The 17,906-nt window shown below is 43.5% G+C and overlaps 1 non-coding gene across 1 annotated transcript; it reads right to left on the reverse strand.

Moving 5' to 3' along the window:
• Window positions 1-13,326: 13,326 nt before the first annotated feature.
• trnas-acu (transfer RNA serine (anticodon ACU)) lies at window positions 13,327-13,411 on the reverse strand. The gene has a single exon. It is a non-coding gene; the product is annotated as a tRNA-Ser (tRNA).
• Between the last annotated feature and the right edge of the window lie 4,495 nt (window positions 13,412-17,906).

Genomic DNA, 17,906 nt, shown 5'->3' on the forward strand with positions numbered 1-17,906 from the left:
TCTGCACCATACGTTTAGGAGTTCGCATTCTGCGTTGTGATTGCAGCGACCTCGGCTCAAATCCACACCATAGCGGTCAGTTCTCTCAAAGCTTTACGTTTGGTGAAACATGGTCTGAAATTAATCGTTTTTTAGAAGATAATATTCTCTGAGGTGATGATTTCTTTTCCATCGAATTTTGTTGTTCTGCGTTTCAAATACCAGGATTTAAACCCAAACGTTCTCGAAGATGTCTCTCCCTCGCACTCTCCCGAGCTCTCTTTTCCGTCCCTCATCCCATTTCACTGAGGCATTGCACAATCTAACATACATTTTCACGTTGATACCGTCCAGTCTGTGCCTATGCACTCACTGTTGCCCCAATCTCTTCATTTGCACCTTCAAATCATTCGATCCGTTTGGATATCGTGGCTGTGAGATCAATTCTCTTTTAGCAACTTTTACTGACATGGACCAGAGATTATTGGAGCGTGAGGCTCAATAAAAGGGCATAGGGAATAATTGGGGGAAAGAGACTGTATTGGAAAAGATCCCCCAGGAGGGCTTTCTGCGATAGCCTAGTGGTATTATCGCTGGATTGTTAACACAGCAAAGCCAGGTAATGTTCTGTGGGCACGGGTTGGATTCCTACCACACCACGTCGATGATAGTATGTGAATTCAATAAATGCCTAGAATTAAGAATACGTTGTCTGAAAAACCCATCTGTTTCACTGACGTCCTTGAGGGAAGAAAACTACTGTCCCAATCTGGTCTGGCGTCCACGTGACTCCAAACCGGAAGGCAATAAATGCTGCAGTTCCACCCCCGATGCTGTTACAGAATGGAAATATGTTAATTCGGCTCAGTGCTAGAATTGTCCAGGGATAGAACATAGAACATCGAACAATACAGCACAGAACAGGCCCTTCGGCCCACGATGTTATGCCGAACTTCTATCCTAGATTAAGCACCCATCCATGTACCTATCCAAATGCCGCTAAAAGGTCGCCAATGAATCTGACTCTACCACTCCCTCGGGCAGCGCATTCCATGCCCCCACCACTCTCTGGGTAAAGAACCCACCCCTGACATCTCCCCTATACCTTCCACCCTTCACCTTAAATTTATGTCCCCTTGTAACACTCTGTTGTACCCGGGGAATAAGTTTCTGACTGTCTACTCTATCTATTCCTCGGATTCACTCGGATAGTGTCGAGGCTGAAGAGTTTCAGTCATGAAGGGAGACAGGACAAACTGGGGTTGTTTGTCACCGAGCAGAGGGGTTTGTGAGGGGTATAGATAAGGTAGACAGAAAGAAGCGTTTCCCATCGATGGAAAAAACGATCACAGGGGGCCAGAAATTTAATGAGAAAGGCAGAAAGGTTAAAGTAGATGTGGAGAAAAGCGGTTTAGGTGGGCGGATGTTCGAATTTGGAACACACAGTCTGGAAGGGTCAGAGTGGCAGCAACTCTTATAACCTGAAGGAATATGCAGATGAGAATATGTTCTGCCAAGACATCTTCGAGAAGGTAAGGCTATGGGCTAAACCATTCGGGTTGTTAAGCAGTTGCTCTTGACACATGCAACCACAACGGGCTGAAGTGTCTCCTTTGAAACTGTTGTCCTTGCTAGTATGGTGGTTCGTGTCGCCGTATATTATGCGGGAGTTAGTTGCTCAATTTCTGGCTGGGGCACTGTAAATGTTTTAAAACTGTCGGTCGGTTTCCAAGTGCGGGTTATTATTGCCTGCCCTTCCATTCTCCATGGGAAATGTCACAGGAAGGACAGTGCTGTCTGAATCAGTGTGGGGAAAGTCTGCAGCTCTCGGCGAAACAGAGTGTCAATGCAAGTGCAAACACGTGACTTCCGCAACCCGCACCTCGTGTCTGTACTGGAGTCTGAACCATTTAATAGAAAGAAGAAGGAAGCTGAGGAAGAAACAGGGTAAACCAATTCAGATGTGAGCGTAGAAACATTTTCCGCAGCATCATGAGGAAAACTGACAAATGGCTCCGAGAAAGAGTTTGTCTTTCAGAACTGTTAGTTCACAGAGATGTTTCTTGTTCCACTCAAGCCCTTCAGAAATTGAATAACAATTTAACTGAGACTTGAAATGTTAGAACACACCAGGCGATGAGTCACGTGCTGGAAACTGTGTTTAAAAGCCAGATGTTTGATAAGTGATCATGATGCAATAGGCTGAAGGACCATTGGCCATGCTTTTAAAAACTCGATAGCTGTCATTTTTCAACTAAACAAAATAGGCAAAAACAAAGTCATCAAGGAAAGTTCCAAGCATTGCATATGTCGTCCCTGGTGCGAATGTGCAGAAATGCAGCTGTCTCACTGCTATTTCCCAATGTTGATTTCCAGAAAAGGAAAAAAAATTGTTGTTCCTTATGGAAATCTTAAATTGAACATGAGTTCCAGACATCACAAAACAGCAAAGGTAGCAGTCCTGTCAGAGTCAGTGAGAATTGCATATCAGAGATGAAATCAAATGGGAAGAAACGCTGAAATCAGTTGGACTGGGGTGTGCAAATTTGAAAATCACACAACACCAGGTTATTGTCCAACAGGTTTAATTGGAAGTACTAGCTTTCAGACCACTGCTCATTCATCAGGTGATTGTGGCGTCCACAGTTGTAAGACACAGAATTTATAGCATAAGTTTACAGTGTCATGTAACTGAAATTGTACATTGAAAAATACCTTGATTGTTTGCTAAGTCTCCAATCTGTTAGAATGACCATGTTAGCTTCACTTCTTTCATATGTAAAGTGCAAAACCTTTTTATTTTAATGTTTAATTCTCAGGTGAAGTTTAACAACTGATGTCTGCGCCCCACCCCCTGTGCTGCTGTCTGTTCCATAATGTTTCGACTGATTCTAGTTTATAAAAATGAGTTACCAGAGACTTACATGGATTCATGAAGTTTTTGAGCAAAGTACAATGTAACTCTGCAAGTACAATTTCACCCCACAGACGTATATGTGTGTGTGTCTGTGTGTGTGTGTGTCTGTAGGAGGATCTCTGTTTGTAGCTAGGGCAATTGGATCACCTGTACTGTGACATGAACCCAATGATCATGGGTACAGAATTTAGCTATCAGTCTCTGTGGGGGCACTTTTCGCTGCTGCCTGTTCCGAAGACCTTGGAGAACTGTCACCCGAAGATCCGAGGTCGAATGTCCTGGATCACTGAAGTGCTCTCCAACTGTAAAGGGGCACACCTGTCTGTTGATTAATGCGTAGCGCCCATTCCGTTGTTGTAGCCTCCGTTCAGCTTCACCAATGTCCCATGCCTTAAGGCATTCTTGCCTGCAGCGTGTTGTTTTTTTTAGATTAGCGTCAGTCTAAACATTATGGCATGGACGCAGCACACAGGGACTAACACCTTCAACATATTATCTATGCTGACACTAATTGGTAAAGTCCACCTGAGAATGTAACTGTTAAAAGAAAGTTTTTCGATTTATATAAGAAAGAAATGAACCTAACATAGTCATTCTTACAGATGGAAGACTTAACAAGCAATCAAGGTATTTTTCCAATGTATAATTTCAGTGACATTACACTGTAACCTTTCGCGATAAATTCTGTACCTTAACACTGTGTACTCCACAGCCACCTGATGAAGGAGCAGCTCTCCAAACGATATTGCTTCCATTAAACCTGTTTGACTATGACCTGGTGTTCTGCGATTTTTTACTTTGTATTAGAATGCGAATCTCACAATTAATATAGAAGTGAAGAAGCATTTATTCTCGAAGACCGTTCTGCATCAGTGGACTTTCTTTTAGCAGAAAGCTGTTGAGGAAGTGACATTATGTGTAATGAGGCTGAGATCAGCAGATGTTCAAACAGCAAAGACATCAAGCGTTATGGAGAAAGGCAAGAAAGTGCAGTTCAAGGTTGTCAGATCAGATATGAAACCATTCAATAGCGGAGTAGACGTGATGGTCTGAATGGTGTCTATCTGTTCCTAAAATTGTTGGCCTTAATATGAAGCTGCAAAACCGACCTGACTAAAACGTGCCAAATTTTAAAAAAGCATGGGACCCGGAGCACTGAACCGAGGTGAAATGTACAAAGGACCACACACAAAGGGCAGACAATATTGGGTCATTGATCCGTAGTGATCAGTATACGAAGGTAAACAGGAAAACCGATATTCAGTATCTACGTTGAACCTGGCTCCACTGGGCATGTAGTTAACTCTCACAAACCACTATTCCCCTTCCGTTTTCCAGACGCCCCCTCCGTTCTTGTTTTAAACTGATTGAACGTCAGGCAATTGCCGATGACATTGCTGATGTGGAACTGTAGCATATAGAACATAGAACATTACAGCGCAGTACAGGCCCTTCGGCCCTCGATGTTGCACCGCCCTGTCATACTAATCAGAAGCCCATCCCATCTCCACTATTCCATGAACGTCCATATGCCTCTCCAATGACGACTTAAATGCACTTAATCTTGGCGAATCTACCACGGTTGCAGGCAAAGCATTCCTTGCCCGAACTACTCTCTGAGTAAAGAAACTACCTCTGACATCTGTCTTATACCTATCTCCCCTCACTTTAAAGTTGTGGTCCTCGTGCTTGCCGTCCCCATACTTGGAAAAAGACTCTCCCTGTCCACCCTATCTAAACCTCTGATTATCTTGTATGTCTCCATTAAGTCACCTCTCAGTCTACTCTCCAACGAGGACAGCCTCAAGGCCCTCAGTCTTTCCTCGTAATGCATTCCTTCCATACCAGGCAACATGCTAGAAAGTCCCCTCTGCACCCTTTCCAAAGCGTCAAAATTCTTCTGAAAATGCGGTGACCAGAAATGTTCACAATACTTCAAATGTGGCCGTACCAGATCTTTGTACAGCTGCAGTATACCCTTCTGATTCCAGAACTCAATCCCTCTATTAATAAAGGCCAAAACACTGTTTTCCTTCTTAACAACCCTGTCAATCTGGGTGGCAACTTTCAGGGATCTGTGTACATTGACACCGAGATCTCTGCTCATCTGCACTCCCAAGAATCTTACCATTCGCCCAGTATTTTGCATTCCGATTACTCCGTCCAATGTGTATCACCTCGCACTTGTCCACATTAAACTCCATTTGCCACCTCTCAGCTCAGCTCTGCATCCTAGCTATGTCTCCTTGCAACCTACTACATCTTTCGTCACTATCCATAACTCCACCGACCATAGTGTCGTCCGCAAATTTACTAACCCACCGTTCTAAGCCCTCATCCAGGTCATATATAAAAATGACGAATAGCAGTGGAACCAACATCGACTTTTGCGGAAAGCCGCTAGTAACTGGACACCAAGATGAACATTGCATCAACTACAACACTCTGTTTTCTTTCAGCAAGCCAATTACTGATCCAACCTGCTGTGTCTCCCACAATCCCATTCCTCCACATTTTGTATAATAGCCTACTGTGGGAACCTTATCGAACACCTTGCTGAAATCCATATACAGCACATCAACCTGTTTACTCTCATCCACATGTTTGGTCACTTTGTCAAAAAACTCATAAGATTCGTTAGGCACAACCTATCCCTTTACAAAACCGTGCTGACTGTCCCTGATCAGATTATTATTTTCTAGATGATTATAAATCCTATCTCTTGTAACCTTTCCCAAAGCTTTACCAACAACTGAAGTGAGACTTACTGGTCTGTAATTACCAGGGTTGTCTCTACTACCCTTTTGAACAAGGGAACCATATTTGCAATCATCCAGTACTCAGGTACTATTCCTGTAGACAATGATGATTTCTAGATCAATGGCACAGGCTCGGCAATCCCCTTCCTTGCTTCCCACAGGATCCTAGGATAAATCCCATCTGGCCCAGAGGACTTGTCTATTTTCACACTCTGCAGTATTTCTAATTCTTCTTCTTTGTGAACCTCAATCTCTTCGAATCGAGATGCAAGTATCTCTGTATCTTCCACGCCAACATTTTCATTTTATATCGTGAACACTGTCGAAAAATATTTATTTAGTGTTTCCCATGTCTCCTCTGACTCCACACACAACTTCCCACTATTATTCTTGATTGGCCCTAATTTAACTCTCGTCATTCTTTTATTCCTGACATACCTATGGAAAGCCTTAGGGTTAACCCTGATCCTATCCACCAACAACTTCTAATGTCTCCTCCTGGCTCTCATGTCTCCTCCTGGCTCTTCTGAGCTCTCTTATTCGGTCATGCAAGGAAACGATTCTGTCTGCTGCACAACATCATTCTGCTTCGAAATATCCGGCAGTATTACATATTGATTACTGTAAACGTTAACCTTTAACAAGCCATGACAGTGAAATCAGTGAATCCTCATCACTATCCTACCAGGGAAGATTTCTGTTAACATCACCCTGGACATCATGAGATTCGCCATTCTATTCTCCCATCCTTCTGTGCGTGATCCCCTCTGCCCTATTCCGGTTTGTTGGTTGGTTTACAATACTGAGGCTATCCAATCATCTTTGCATTTCCGTTTCTAAAGGATGAGTCCTTCTCTCTGAGCTGGCAATGTGCTTGCTCAGTGGCGATGACACTGTCCTTGTAAACTAGAAAAGTGTTTGAAGTAGGCCATTCCTGTTTTTCATTCCAAGAACTTGAGGCAAACCGTTCGGCAGGACAGGAAATAGCGGGCGTGAGCAGTGATCAAGTTTGGCAGCAAGAACGAGGTGAGGCAGTATAAACTACAGAGTAATGGGGAAACAATGGGCAAGGAACACTGGGACGGGAGGGGCTGAATACTTCCTTTCTTTGCTGTAACCAGACATTGGTGTTGAACTCTGAAATGGGACAACATCAGACCAGTCGGTGAAATCTTACATTCTGCTTGTTTTCTCCTGAGGCCTGTGTCACACTTGGGGAAATGTGTCTGCGTGCTTCAGTCTATGGGTAAAAATGGGGTTCAGTTCCCATCTCAAACTTTAATCCCATTTATTGTGTTTTACGAGATTAAAACGTTCCAGAGAAATTAGCATTCAGGTGAAACATCAGAGTTCACAGGGTTACAGACCAAGTGCTGGGAAATGAGATGATGGGACGCATTTCTGTGCTGTAAACACTCGATAATTCAATCGTTTTTGAGGGGAAACATATCTGCAGTAATATAATTCCAAAAACTGTGTTATGAAGATATGGTGCAACTGCCTCAAAACTGAGTCTCAGCTATTTCTTTTCTGCCTTTTGATACATTGGAGCTGCAGCGATTGAGTGCGTTGGTTTCTGAAAACGAAACGTACCAATGAGCAATGTATTGGGCTATTCCAGGATTGCCTTCTCTGACAACGGTGGGACATGACTGATGTTGTCTATGATATGGAATACTGGATTAGTGGTGCTGGAAGAGCACAGCAATTCAGGCAGCATCCAACGAGCAGCGAAATCAACGTTTCGAGGAAAAGCCCTTCATCAGGAATAAAGGCAGTGAGCCTGAAGCATGGAGAGATAAGCTAGAGGAGGGTGGGGGTGGGGAGAGAGTAGCAGAGAGTACAATGGGTGAGTGGGGGGAGGGGATGAAGGTGATAGGTCAAGGAGGAGAGGGTGGAGTGGATAGGTAGATAAGTAGATAGGCAGGTCAGACAAGTCAAGGAGACAGTAACTGAGCTGGAAGTTTGAAACTAGGATGAGGTGGGGGAAGGGGAAATGAGGAAGCTGTTGAAGTCCACATTGATGCCCTGGGGTTTAAGTGTTCCGAGGCGGAAGATGAGGCGTTCTTCCTCCAGGCGTCTGGTGGTGAGGGAGCGGCGGTGATGGAGGCCCATGACCTCCATGTCCTCGGCAGAGTGGGAGGGGGATTTGAAATGTTGGGCCACGGGGCGGTGTGGTTGATTGGTGCGGGTGTCTCGGAGATGTTCCATAAAGCGCTCTGCCTGGAGACGCCCAGTCTCCCCAATGTAGAGGTGACCACATCGGGAGCAACGGATACAATAAATGATATTGGTGGATGTGCAGGTGAAACTTTGATGGATGTGGAAGGCTCCTTTAGGGCCTTGGATAGAGGTGAGGGAGGAGGTGTGGGCACAGGTTTTACAGTTCCTGCGGTGGCAGGGGAAAATGCCAGAATGGGAGGGTGGGTCATAGGGGGGTATGGACCTGACCAGGTAGTCATGGAGGGAACGGTCTTTGCGGAAGGCGGAAAGGGGTGGGGAGGGAAATATATCCCTGGTGGTGGGGTCTTTTTGGAGGTGGCGGAAATGTCGGTGGATGATTTGGTTGATGCGAAGGTTTGTAGGGTGGAAGGTGAGCACCAGGGGCGTTCTGTCCTTGTTACGGTTGGAGGGGTGGGGTCTGAGGGCAGAGGTGAGGGATGTGGACGAGATGCGTTGGAGGGCATCTTTAACCACGTGGGAAGGGAAATTGCGGTCTCTAAAGAAGGAGGCCATCTGGTGTGTCCTACGGTGGAACTGGTCCTCCTGGGAGCAGATACGGTGGAGGCGGAGAAATTGGGAATACGGGATGGCATGGCGGAGAAATTGGGAATAGTGCCAGTGTTTGAGTTGAATAGACAAAGTTAAAAATCACACAATATCAGGGCAGAGTCCAGCAGGTTTATTTGGAAGCACGAGCTATCGGAGAGCCGCTCCTTCATCAAGTGGGTGTTTTTCTGCGGAAAATTGGTGTGTGTGTCAATATGCGCGATCTTTTGGAAGATCATCTGAACTTTAACCAACCGTTCGTGGTGTCGACGGTACCCATGACTTGGAGGCGTTGGTGTTGGACTGGGGTGGATACATTTAATAATCACGCAAAGAAATTTTAGATTCCAACAGTTGACAAACATCTGATGAAGAAACAGTACATGGAAAACTGGTGCTTCCAAATACGTCTGTTCAATACCATCTGGTGCTATGTGATTTTTACTCTCATAGCATTTGGTAATGTTTAACTGATCGAAGACAGTGAAAGAACTTTCGCTCGTGAAGATGAAAATTTCAAATATTATCCACCTGAGCATAACAGAAATGATGAAGTTGGATGTGTGATGAATCTCCACAATGCGCTTGCGCAAAGTAAAAGTCGAACCTCAACCTCCTGATCCGTAGCCAGCTATACGAATGGTTGTACCACTGGCCAGATGCACAGCTGAGATTTTACACGCTGCAGGGCTATGGTGTTAACAAGGACATGAGCAATAAGAGTAACAGTCACAAGGTGAACAAAGAACAAAGATAATCACCATCATTGATTTACTTCAAATTGTCTGCAAAAAACGACCATTCACAATCTGATCAGCCAATGAATGAGGTCACTGATGATCTTGGAAATTGCAACTGACTTTGCTGCGTTTTCACCATAATTTGAGGTAAACTCCAGCCTAATCATAATATCTCATATTCCCATTAATTTTCAGCATTAGATTACGTTAATGACCTTTCCGTATTTGCTGGAAATGAGTGAAAATGTCCTTCCGGTAATGTAATCCAGTGCAGAGTCGGCCAGAAAAGAAAAGACGAAGACATGAAACATCACTCCCATTTCTCTCTGTACCAATGCATTTTCCTGAGTCGAATATTTTCAGGGCTTGTCTTTACTATCTAAAGAATTAATTATTTTCGCGGGAAAGATTCTTCATAAATCAATTAACATCTGAGGTGTTGAATAATTTTTTTACTTCAGATTAAAATAGTTGAATATCTTTTCCCCCAGCCTCATGTCCCAATCCTCCCTCCTCTTCCATGTAAATACAAGCTTTGCCAGGTGATGTTGGAGCTCCCAACCTGACATTCCAATGCTCCTTGCTGCTCCATGTCAATAGAAGCGGTTCTACTTGAAGTTGGAGCTCCCACTCTGATGTCCCAATGCTCCGAGTTGTTACATGTCATTAAACGCTGGTCCTTGTGAGGTTGGAGCTCCCAGTCTGATGTCCCAATGTTCCCTCCTCCATGTCAATAGAAGAAGTCCAGTTGAGGTTGGATCTATCACTCTGATGTCCCAATGCTCCCTGCTGCTACATGTCATTAAAAGCTGATCCAGGTGAGAGTGGATCTCCCAGATGGATCTCGCAAATCTCCCTGCTCCATGCTAACTGAAGCCGCTCCAAATGAGGATGGATCTTGCATTCGGATGTGCCAATGCTCCCTGCTGCTCCATGTCAACAGAAGCTGCTCCAGGTGTGGTTGGAACTCCCAGACTGATGTCACAATGCTCCCTGATCCACGTCAAAAGACACTGCTCCAGATGAAGTGGGAGCTCCCATCCCGGACAGCTCACATACTTCGATACCATCATAGAAATACTGCCCACTGAACATTTCCACCACTGGAGCCATTGGTGTAATATCTGCATCATGAGAACCTAATATTATTTTTAGTCAACACCGAATCATTATGTCCAAAAGTCATTCTTTCTTAAACCTTATTTAGCATGTGCATACTGCAGTCAAGCCGAAGTAAGATAGTGGTGCTAATTGATGTAAGCTTAATAAAAATTACATCCTAATTTTCATGTTGCATAACTGCGACTTGGCAAGGACAATGTTTATATTGAAATCACACTTTTATTCCAGGTGAGAGAATTTGGTTTGAATTATTTAAAATGAACTTGTTCACTGTGTAAAATGATCAAATAGATCTCAATTTCATTTCAAAATTGGATACGTTGTCATCCATCTTGAAATGTGGTGTCTTCTTCTTTCAACCAGACGGGTATTACAACGAAAAGTCTATTAATGATATGCGTATAAAGACACTTTAAATCGCAAGGTTTATGAAGGTTTGTAGCTCAGGTTGAGGTTTAGGGTGTAGGTTTGCTCGCTGAGCTGTAGGTTTGAAACCCAGACGTTTCATTATCTGGCTCCGTCACATCATCAGTGGCGACCTCCAAGTGAAGCGAAACTGTTGTCTCTTGCTTTCTATTAATATCTTCCTCCTGGATGGCGTTCCTGGGGTTTGTGGCGATGTCATTTCCTGTTCGTTTTCTGCGGGGTTGATGACATTTAGATCTATGTGTTTGTTTATGGCGTTGTGGTTGGAGTGCCAGGCCTCTGGGAATTCTCTGGCATGTCTTTGCTGAGACTGTCTCAGGATCAATGCGTTTCCCAAGTCGAAACGGACTACCAAAAATCCATAAACGACGAGCCCCCTTCAGACCCATCGTCTCTTTACCCGGAACACCAACTTACAGACGGGCCAAAGAACTACACGCAAGACTGAAATGCCTCATAGAAGAGTCACAGCACTCCATCCACTCCACCCAGGAATTCCTAAAAATCATCAAAAAAAACAAAATAGAGGAAGAAGAAGCAATGATCTCATTCGACATAACAGCACTGTTCACATTCATCAACATCGACCCGGCAAAGGAAACACTTCCCACACTTTTAGAACAGACCATCACACACAACAACCACCATCAATCACATTACCAACGAAAACATAATGAAGCTAGTGGACCTGTACATCACCACCGACTTCACTTTCAACAACATTGTCTACAAACAAACCAATGGCACACCCATGGGATCTCCGGTATCAGGATTCATAGCAGAAGCGGTAATGCAAAGACTAGAACAAACAGCCCTACCAACAATCAAACCATTAATCTGGGTCCGCTACGTAGATGACATCTTTGTCATCACAAAACGAAACAAGATAGGAAAGACATTTAACATCATCAACAACACCCTCACAGGCATAAAGTTCACCAAGGAGGAAGAAACCGACAACAAACTCGCATTCTTGGACGTCACAGTAGAAAGAAAGGTCAACGGATAACTACAAAACTGCGTATACAGAAAACCGACAAACACTGACCAAATACTTAACTTCACCATCAACCATCCCAACACACACAAACAAAGCTGTATGAGAACACTATTCCAACCAGCCACCACACACTGCAGCACAGACGAACTTCGGAAAACAGAGGAGAACCACCCATTCAACGTATTCGAGAAGAATAGACACTCAGAAAATACAGTCCGCAGATTCCTCAAGAACAAACCACGACAAGCAGACCAAATGCAGTCAGAAACCCTAACCACCTTACCATACATCAAAGAAGTTTCAGAAATGACAGCCAGACTACTAAGACCCCTCGGAATCCTAGTAGTACACAAACCCACCAACACTCTCAAACAAAAACTAACAAACTTAAAAGACACAGATTCAATCCGTGGACAAGACCAACGTCATCCACAAAGTTCCATGCAAGGACTGCCACCAACACTACGGAAGACAAACAGGAAGAAAGTTAGCCACCAGGATACACGAACACCAGCTAGCCACAAAAAGACACGACCTTCTCTCCTTCGTAGTCCTACATACGGATTAAAAATATCACTATTTCGACTGGGACAACACACCTATCCTGGAACAGGCTAAGCAAAGACACGCCAGAGAATTCCTAGAGGCCTGGCACTCCAACCACAATGCCATAAACAAACACTTAGATCGAGATGCCATCTATCAACCCCTCAGAAAACGTACAGGAAATGACATCACCACAAACCCCAGGAACCCGTTAGAGGAGAAAGATATGAATAGAAAGCAGGAGACAACAGCTTCGCTTCACGTGGAGGTCGCCACTGATGATGATGTTACCTAGCCAAGTAAACAAACGTCTGGATGTCAAAGCTACAGCTCAGCGAGCAAACCTACACCCTACATTTTAAATCATTTTTCATGTTTATGTTGCATGAATCTGCGGTTAGTGATCCACAGTTTAGTTTCACTCCCTATAGGTAACATGCTGATTTCTCCAGTTGTTCATAGTTCAATATGATGCGTCCAGTGTGTGCATAACGAGAGGGAGCTTGCTTCCCTCATCTTGTGTTTATCTGTGCCTTATATCCAGCCTTCATCAATGGCGACAGCAAGGGGCAAGGGCGAGACCAATGTGTAAGTCTCTCCGTGCCCATGCACGGCACCCACAGCGGCAATTCTCCACTGTGCATTTACAGCCAGTTCTCAGTGCCCCTACACCCACGCCCTGCCCCTTTTGAAGTATCTCCATTATTTTTTGTTGTCTCGCTGTGCTCTTCTCACCAGGATGAATAACTTCTACTCAACCTCCTCCAGATTTCATCTGACAAAAGATTCATTAAGAATCCCTTTGCATAAACATGCACTTCGCAGCTCTCGTTATTTGATTTTCCTGGATGTCTTTCAAACGGAAAAACGTTCACAGCAACTTGACATGAAAAAGACAAGACAAGACAATCGCGCTCTTTTTCATTATCCCAAGGCAACCGACATTTCAATGCAGATTCGTCAACAGGGTCAAACCATGCTTTGAGATTCCATGATAGCGTTGATACAGATAAACTGACCATTGGAGTCCCGATTTCAATGCAACATCTGTGGCCATTGGAGAACAGTCGATGACAGTGGGATTCGAACCCACGCGTGCAAAGCACAATGGATTAGTAGACCATCGCCTTAACCTCTCGGGCATCACGTCACCAATGCGGGAATGAGGATGAACTTATGAATAATTGAATTGCGTAAATTATGCAGAGCAGCAGATATTTCTCCCTGGTGTTGGTGAAATGATAAATAACACAGTACAGTTCCAGGACTATGGTCTTATCTCTGGTTTCTGAGGCAAGTGCACTCCCATTTTCACACTCTGCACACAGTGATCTGAACAAAAATGAGGATATGAATATGTAACAAGGTCTGTTGAATTCTGTGAAGATTTGAAGTCAACGGAATGAAGAACCCGAGACAGCAGGAGGTTTTCTTTCAATACAGCGTTGTATAGAGCTCTTAAGGATAGTGAAATCATGGGTTATGGGACGAAGGCAGGAACAGGATACAGATTGAGGATGTTCAGCCATGATCATAACGAATGGTGGTGCTGGGTCGAAGGGCAGAATGGCCTACTCCTGCAACTGTGTGTATTGTCTATTAAATTACCTGGGAGGAATTGTTTTCCAGACTGGAGGAGAGTGCATAGTGCTCAATGTCATTATTCGGAACACCTAACTTCCGCTCAGATGTTTTTGACACGCACTTTTGTACAGAACAGATAATTTAAAAATCCAAAATAACGCTAAACTGACAATTGAACTCAACAATGCTAAAACCTTGATCTGTATCATTTTCCTGGGCCGTGCGACACCAAGTCACTGTATGATCACAGCAACACAGTGAACAAGTGTCAGAAGGAAAATGAGTGCAGTGTCAGAGCGCATGCTGGGAGCAGCAGGTGACACACACGGAAGTGTATTTCCCACAACAGGAACACTTCCCAAACAGCGGACTGCGGTAGAAGAATTCAGGGGGGGTTTACACTTTGAAATTTAATGCCAGAGACACAATGGAGATCTGCCATTCAGTCTGTTCAAGATGAGGATTTTAAGATTTCTACAGATGCAAAACAAAATAAAAAGCTCATCGTTTATTGAAGGCAAAACATGAAATTGTACATTTCATCAATCTACCCATCTTTACAATGAGTACCTCACCACTTTCCTCACTCGGGGGCAGAACCACTGGTGAAGATGATCATATAATCCACGTTACTCGCCATGGAATCAGAGAAACTCGGTTTCCCAAAGGATAAAGTAAAACCAGGAATGTAGAGGTAAGCATTAATGTGTTGCTCCTGTGCTGAAGGTGACCAGTGCACGGTATCTCTGTTCCAGTATAGTGGGCTGTGCTGTGCCGAAGTTTTAAGTTTGAGTCTCACATGGAGCAGCTTCAATTTGTCGTCGTGTTGCGGGGTACGGATTGAAGGTGATATTGAGCAAAGCCAAGTTTATGGGAAAATACCCGTGTTTGTGGGTTGAGAAACGACCTTTTCTGGATAATGACTCCTTGATCAACAAATATACTGCAAGTATCTAAAACGTGAAGAGACGTATGTGGAGAAAGAGCCAAGGATGATTTTTCAGCAGATGGATAACGTTTCCCATGTGCACTGCTTTAAATTCCGGGAAAATAGATGTTGAACTGATTTCATGGACAGAGTTTGTTGCAAACTCACATAGGTTATTGCAATGATTAAAAAAAAGAAATCACATAGGACCGTTTGAATATTGTATCGAATTGAATTTTGGTCTGAGCATATTTTATCGTAAATGGCGTGCTGCAGAGAAGTACAGGGGGTTAACAACACAAAATGACAGAGTCTTCTTGGTGGATTTCTTGGGTGGAGTTAAGAATGTACGAAATATCCATAACATCATGTGAATGTGGTCAAATCTTTAAAGTCGGTGTTGCGTCTCAAAGTGACGATTCAATTCCTACTCATTAGGATATAACTTCCGTCTGCAGTTATTTTAGGGCATGAGCTCCATTTACAGAGTTTCACCTTGAATAATACGTCACACCTTACCAATCCATGAATTTGTTATACTCAGTCTTATTCAGTTGTACATGTTTATGAAATGTCTTTGTGTCTGAAGTCAACAAATTCGAAATTGTTACGCAACCACACTGACTTTCACTCAATGGTAAATTCTCTCCTTGTACGTTTGTTCGTGTATCTTTTAAAACACTCTGAAGTCAGCTTCTACGTTTTATTTCTGTAAAGTCGTTCACGATTGAAAAAACTCTATTGAGTGGAAGAAACTCTCATCCAAACTTTTCTTTATCATTCAGTAATGGTTTTGAAGCTCTAACGAAAGTTCTTGATTCACTCGAAAGAGGGACTTTCCCTGATTTACTCATTCAAACCTTGGGTTATGTGAAAATCTCATTTGTTTAAATCAAATTTGCGTGTTTTTGCTCCGGCATTTCCGAATCTCGTGAATAAACTCCTTTATTCTTTCTATCATCACGATGAAACTGGTTGTATCTTTTCTGATAATTTTGTGTCTCAGTAAACAACGTCACTTGGCTTTCTAATATCTTGCTATCCAGGAATCAGCGTCTGTGCCCTTTCTAACTTCTTCACATGTTTTTGGTGGTGAATGAGGACAAGGATTACACACAATGTTCCCACTGAGTGTGACCAAAAGATTTTACAGTTACACGATGAACTCTTTGCTTTTTAAATATGACGTCTCCATTTATAAACTCCAATAAGGTTAATTACGATCTATCCAGTTCATGAACATCGTCTTTGGAGACGAACATTGTCGATCACTTCCTTTATTCTTCCACGTGATGTCTGAAAGGTTTGTACGGCCAACATCTCTATATCCCCGTGTCCTGAGTCAGTCTTAGCTATTTCTAAAGGTGACTGAAGTTCAAATACTTCATAGCGTGTCTCCCGTCATTCCAGTGCAGACTGGTTCTGGACAGCAAATGCCATCACCAAAGACCACCGTGGATCTGAAATCAACAGGTTTCACATAGTAATTCTCGTAGATATTGTGTATCGTATGTCCGTGTACTTGTTCAATTTGTTCATCATTTCATGCGTCCCTGTCTTGAATTCTACTGAATGATTAATTTGTGAATGGAGACATTCCCTTCACCACTCGTTCGAAACTCCATGGAACATTGAAAGATTTTACTCATATGCTTCCAGATGACAGTCCTGCCATTACTGAGATGAATCAGTGAACATTCCCCACGTACCCTCGAAGGCAAGGATTTCCTTTTCTATTTTCGGATATCATTACAGCACCGAATCCCATGGGTTCGTTCATTAAAACCAAAACAGTTGCAGCAAGACTTTAAAACTAAGATTTTGCAATCTGCTTGCATTGGTTGTCCCAAAAATTACATTCCACATTCTGGTATGTTTGTGGATGAAAGCACTTTCTGAGTCTTGAGCAGTTATATTTCAGTTTTGTCAAAACATTATCATTCGCCGTTCTCTCTTTCCCTTTCAGTTTCCCGTTTTATATCCTGCATTTTATCAGTTTATCTTAAGTTTTCAATAATTTCAATCAATCTCGCTCCTGATTACCAATCCGAGAGAATGCCACAATTTTGTCAATTTATATGAGGTGCAGCTTTAGGGCGCGGTGACAAAGTGGAAAGGCATTGGTCACGTGAACCAAGTAGCAGTAGCGAGCTGGTGGAATCTTGCCATTCCATCGTAGTCATATTCAAAACATTTAACATAATCTTTAGCCAAATCATATTGGCAGAAAATAAGAATACAAAAACTAAAAAATTGCTGATGTTGAAAATCAAACAAAACAGTCGTTGCTGGAATATTTCAGGACGTCTGGCAGCATCTGTGGAGAGACGGACCCAATGGATGTGAAACGTTAACTGATTCATCTGCACAGATGCTGCCAGCACACCTGTGATTTTACAGCAATTTCTGTTTTTGTTTCAGATTGGCAGATTTTGTCGCAGTTCATGAGAACTGTGCTCATTAGAATCAAACAGACAGCATGGATCTGGTAGTGTGAAATGAGACAGTAATAATGAATGAGTGGAGAGTGTTGTACTGGAAAAGTACAGCAGTTCAGGCAACATCCGAGGAGCAGGAGAATGGACGATTTAGGCATAAGCCATTCATCAGGAATTAGGCATGTGAGTCGGGCAGAGGAACAAAGCTGAAGCCAGGCACAAACTCGCAGGCACCTCCTCCTACAGACCACGATCACAAACTCTCCTCCCCTCACCAAACTATCATCTCCCAGACCATCCACAATCTCATCACCTCTGGGCATCTTCCATCCACAACCTCAAACCTCATTGTCCGTGAACTGCACACTCCCCGATTCTACCTCCTTCCTAAGATACAAAAACCTGACTGCCCCAGTCGACCTATTGTCTCATCCTGAGCCTGTCCCATCCGAATATTCTCTTCCTACATGGACACAATCCTATCTCCCCAGTTCAGGAAATGCCCACTTACAGTCGTGACACCCCTATGCACTTCACCTCCTCCAAGAATTTCGTTTCCTTGGCCCTCAACACGCCATATTCACCATGGACATCCAGTCCCTGTACAAATCCATCTGCAATGACAGAAGTCTGCAAGCCTTCCATTTCTTAATCTCACACCATCCCAACCAGTACCCTTCCACCGACATCCTCACCCA

This window comes from Chiloscyllium punctatum, chromosome 18 (assembly GCF_047496795.1).
Source record: "Chiloscyllium punctatum isolate Juve2018m chromosome 18, sChiPun1.3, whole genome shotgun sequence".
NCBI lineage: Eukaryota > Metazoa > Chordata > Chondrichthyes > Orectolobiformes > Hemiscylliidae > Chiloscyllium > Chiloscyllium punctatum.